Raw genomic sequence first — 5,189 nt, 5'->3', positions numbered from 1 at the left:
TTTTTTTTTTTTTTAGCCTGGGGACTTTTATCCTCTACACACGTGCACATCCGTAACACACTCTGCAGTCCCCAGCGCGGACTGTCCCCTGCAGCAGCAGCAAACATTGGCTGCAATGCGTTAGCAGATTGTGGAATCGATTCAGTCACTTGCAACCATCGTATTATCTCTTCGGTGAATCTTTCATCGAAGCACATTGTACATAAAGAAAGTTGCATTAATTCATAAATGGACAGTATGGCAAAGTTTTGACAGAATGAACACATGTATGTAAATGACCATCTTGACAGAAAAATAAAACCTTACCAAAACCACGAAGTCTCCAAAACCTCCTCCCAGGCCCTAAACCCTTACCCGTGCCCCAGAATCGCCCTGTGCTGTTTTCTACAACCCACTCCAGGGTGCCTGGTTTGGAGGTTTGGACAGATGGAATCACACGGCGTGAGGTCTTTTCTGTCTAGCTTTCTTCGCTCAGTAGTTGTAGGCTTCTCCTTTGTGTTGAATCTAGCAGTAGCTTGTTCATTTTCATGCTTATCTAGGATTCCATAGTTGGACTATGTCACATCTCATTTAATCTTCTATTACGGCGAGGCTTTGGAACGTTTTCCTAGACGTTGCTATGACCTTCCTTGTACGTGTCCTTTGGTCAAAACCCGTATGCATTCATGTGGGGTATACGCCCAGGAGTGGCATTCTGGTTCGTAAGGGAGAGATAGACGTGTTCCCCTCACACGCACGTATCCCGCGGAGTTTTTCGGGTGCTTGAACCAGATCCCACTCCTCGCAGAAAAATAAGCCGCCCGGCTGCTCGACGGCTCCCGCTCGCTGGGTGTCGTCAATGAACGTTTCCGTGTCGCCTTCGCTGTTAGCCGTCCCGGTGGGTCTACAGTCTGTATCTCCTTGGGGGTTTCATTTCCGGTTCCAGTTATCAGCCATTTAGATATTCTCTTTCGTGAAGTGCCTGTTCAAATCTCTCACCCATTTTTGTGTTGGGTTTTCTGCATTTTTATCATTGATTTATAGGAATTCCTTGTATGTCATGCACTTTCTTGGTTTTAGGTATTGCAAACACCTTCCCTAACTCTTTGGCTCCGCTGTTCACTTATTTACTGCTTGTCATTTAATTCATTTAGCGAGCGTAATTTCACTAATTTACAGAGGTGTCTGTGTGGGGGTGTGTGTGTGTGCGCGCATGCTGGGTTGTGTTTCGGTGGTCTCAAGACGCCCCTCCTGTTGGCCGATTGGCTAAAAGGACTCGTAAGACTCAGGAGCCGGTTACACTCACAGGTAGGACTTATTTCAGGTACAAGGTGCAGAGCAAGAACAGCGTCAATGAGCACACGTCAAACCACCTGAGAGGCCCCCAGTTTACCGCTCATCTTGTGACACTCGGGTTTATTAATGTGAGATCGCAGGCAGTACTCTGTCTTTTCGGCGGCCTGTTTCGTCTGTGGTTCCCTCCTCTCCCGTATCCTGTCACGCTGATCTCGTTTTCATTCTTTTCATCCATCCGGCCTACGCAGAAGCACATATATCTACATAGGTGTTCAAAACCCAATCTCTTTCCAAATAAGTGTTATTTTTCATTTTATGTTTTATTAATCACCACATTTATGTTTGTGAATTCTCTCTGCTTTTTTTATGAGCGGAATGGCTAGAACAGTTTCATTTTTTTTTCTATTTGATAGTGTAAGTGCTGAAGACTATAGCTTTTTAGGTGAATAAAGCTGCATCATTCATTCATTCATTCAAAGACCTCTTTGAAGTGTTTTTCCAGCTCCCGGCTTGTCCCTCTCTTGAAATCATGGGCAAATTTATTTAAGCTAAACATCCACCCAAGTCGGGCCCATGAGATCCTCTGTCTTGGAAATTTGAAATTGGAGCTCAAAAATACCATAGAGGTGTTTCTTTCCTTTCTGAAAGCGGATACCGGATCTTCGATACCCGTTTTAACACTGACTGAGCTCAGATACTGCAGCGTCACTAATTTTCGGTCTCCTTGGAGGAGGGAGTTTGGCGCAAGTGCAGAGAGAAAGCTCACTTAAGAACAGTTCGTTCCTTTTTTGTTTTCGTATGAGCTATATGCACGAAGACATCTCGGTGCGCAAGTATCCAACAGTCAAATCGCTCACAGAGGATGAAAATGATTCTGTTTGCGAAGGGTAAAATCCTCTTCACCTCAGAATTGCTCTTTGCCTGTTCACCATACGTCACCCGCGTATCTACACTAGCTTGTGTTTGTCAAGAAGCATAAAAATCTCCAACAGTCCATCTATGAAGCCATGATATATTTTCATTTGTAATTTTAATTGTTACGTTACAGTGTTACATGTCACAGGAAAGTAAAATCCTTTGTCAATTACATTATAGTCAGATCTATAACCGTGTCACTTTGAGCCTTAGCATTTAGGTGGTCCTTGACTTTACGATGACACTTTTGCAAGTGTCTCGTCTTGAGAAAGATCTGTGGAGAGGACTCTGGCTTAGGAGACATGTTTCTGAGAGTGAATTTTTTGGATCCTGGCTTTAAACTGGATGACGACTTGTAGACATGTAAGGAATAACTGGATTAACTTGTTTCTTTTTTTCTCTCTCTCTCAGGGTAGTTTGGTAAATTATACTTTTCTAAGTGGTATTAAAACATTTATATTTTTCTCCCTACCTGATCCCTCCAGAAATTTGGAGACTCTGAATGAGTATTATTATTTTCACAGCAATAAGGTCACTTGCATAAATTCCATAGGAATCTGTTCTCTTCACAATAGGACACAATTGGAAACTCTTGATAAGGCTTTGACTGAATGCCATGTGTGGAAGAGACATGCGCAGACTCTGGATGCCACCAGAAAGCTTTAGGAAATTAAGACTGACTTTGGAAGCCAATAAAAGCCCCTTGGAAAAACAGTCTAGTACCTTGCCTACGTGCTTCACAGCAGTCGCTCCAGGTAAGCCAGGTAAGGAACGAAGGTTGCTTTCCTGGGAGATGGCAAAAGAACCTCAGGACATTTTTGGAGACCTCAAGAACCTGAAGAATTCACCCAGATCTATAGGTATTGCTCCCCCCGCAGACCAATGGCAGGGATGTGGCTTGGCTTCTTGGCCCCGAGAAGCTAACTGAAGTGGAATTCCTTTTGAAATTCCAGAGAAGCAGATTTAAAGGAGCCTCTATGAGCAATTGCTACTCTTGCTGTACTTATGCAAATAACAGGCCAAAGTTATTGGAACTAGACTTATACAATGAATGAGTCTTAATTTGGCTATCTTTGCTAAAAAAAAAAAAAGGGAGTGATTTTAGAAAGAAAAGTGTTTCGGTAGAAACCATAACGCACAATTGTGAATATTAGATTCAGGTGTCCTTAAAGCTTTATTTTTCACCTGTGGCCTGGACTGGATCCTGAATTTTTCTAGTGAAAGTGCTTGGCTGTGCAACCCTCTGAACTAGTGTTATTCCCGCCTCCCTCCCCCACCCCCTGCCGCCCATCCTTTGCCTTGAAATTATTGAGAACTAAAACTGTTTGTTTGTTTTTTTTCTTCTGAGCCTTGTAATTGCAGACTGCAGCTAGATACAGGATATAAACTTCAGAGAAATTGTCACATGAGAAACATCTCATGCTTGGACAGTCTCAGTGACTGCTGCTGTGTGAGCCATGTAGAGGGTTTGCCTAAGTACATGATGACATTATCAGAGAACTTCGGACTCCGGACCAGGAGAGTCTGTCGGATCGTCACTGCCCACCTTCATTATTTTTTATTCCTTGTCCCATATTAGGGGATAGGTCTCCTGGCCTGCTGCTTCTTCTAACGTTGCTGCTGCTCTGCTTGTAAACCGAGCACCCAAGAATGTCACCTGTAAGGCTCAGGGACCATCTCGGAAGAGGTGGGCATGAGAAGGTGTCGGAGCTGGATTAAAGGGGCATGATGCGCAGACAAGTCTGACTCTGTTTTACAAGCTAATCCTCCCTCTGGAGCAAACCTGGATGCAGTAGCCTGACTGCCCTCGAGATTGAGGGATGACCAAAAACGGGGAGACTTGTAACGGAGTGAAATGAGCGAACCCTCTCTCTTACTCTCCCCTTCTCTCCCCCACCCCCTCTCTCCTCCTCTCTCTCTCTCTGACTCTATCATAAATTCAAGCCTGAGTTTCTCCCATAGCCGTAAGGCTAATAGTTCTCGCTATAGATAGTCTGACTGGGGGAGGAATTCTGCTTGGGGCTTGAGTATTTCGCAAAACCAGCCCCTTGTCGGAGGGCGCCTCCCCTGAAGAGGTGGGGAAATATGCACACAACCGTGGTTTCGGTCAAAGACTTGCTGCTGCCTCGGGACCAGGCTCAGGTCAGCTGGGGGCAATGTGTGGAACTGACTCGAAACAAAGCGATTTCATCCCTCCTTGGGCCCTTTCGGGGACCTGGCTGTCTATAGTCCTCAGGCGTCTCTTGCTGAGTCCCTCCTCCCTCCTCTCTTCCTCTGACCTTAAAAATAAAAAATAAAAAGCTTTAATTTGAGGTGCTCTTAAGATAGAGCTGAGAAGCATTAGAGCTCATTGTCTCAAGTTTGTGTCTTGGATGAACAAACTTTGCCTTATTCCAAAAAAACTTTGTTTGTTTTTTTATGTCAGAATTAAACATGACCCCACAATACATACAAATTGATTAAAATATGGTTTATTTGCTTTCAGTTCATCTGATGTTTTCTATCTTTCTCTCAATTCTAAAATTTTAAGATTTTTCTCCATGGATTTTTCCTTCTTGACTTCCTTGACAATCACTTTTAAAGATATCAATTAATGAGTAAAAACAAAACAAAATATCGAGAAAATAACGTAAATACTGTTACAAAGGTGGTGAAGCTGCTGTCGCTGGACGTTGGGCCAGTAAAGCACGCTAGACGGCCCTGGGCCACTGTGACCGGACCAGAGCTCGGGGTTGGAGCTTACGGAAGAATTTGGGGGTGCATATCTGGTGCCCTGCCAGCTGGGGAGTCAGCAGGAGGAAGGGGGTACCTTCAGGGAGAAGCATGAGCAGAGGGGAGTGAGGAGCAGCTGTACGGGACCCCGGGAATGCGGGGGGCGGGGTGCGGGTTGGCAGGCGAATGGGTGGTCAGAGCTCAGAGAGAAGGGGTGAGGCCGGGACAGTTGGGGATATGGAGTCTGCAGAGCCAGCAAAGACGGATTCACACCGGGGCGGGGGAGC

At 45.0% G+C, this 5,189-nt stretch overlaps 1 long non-coding RNA gene across 1 annotated transcript in view; it reads left to right on the top strand.

Annotated features, from left to right (window-relative positions):
- LOC112478502 overlaps positions 1–2,890 on the top strand; it is a 4,721-nt gene extending 1,831 nt beyond the window's left edge. The window contains exon 3 of the long non-coding RNA XR_003045877.1: positions 2,766–2,890. This is a non-coding gene — a long non-coding RNA (uncharacterized LOC112478502). The remainder of the gene's footprint in view (positions 1–2,765) is intronic.
- The last annotated feature ends 2,299 nt before the right edge of the window (positions 2,891–5,189 follow it).

This window comes from Pteropus alecto, unplaced genomic scaffold, assembly GCF_000325575.1.
Source record: "Pteropus alecto unplaced genomic scaffold, ASM32557v1 scaffold61, whole genome shotgun sequence".
NCBI lineage: Eukaryota > Metazoa > Chordata > Mammalia > Chiroptera > Pteropodidae > Pteropus > Pteropus alecto.
This window is presented reverse-complemented; position numbering and strand designations above follow the sequence as displayed.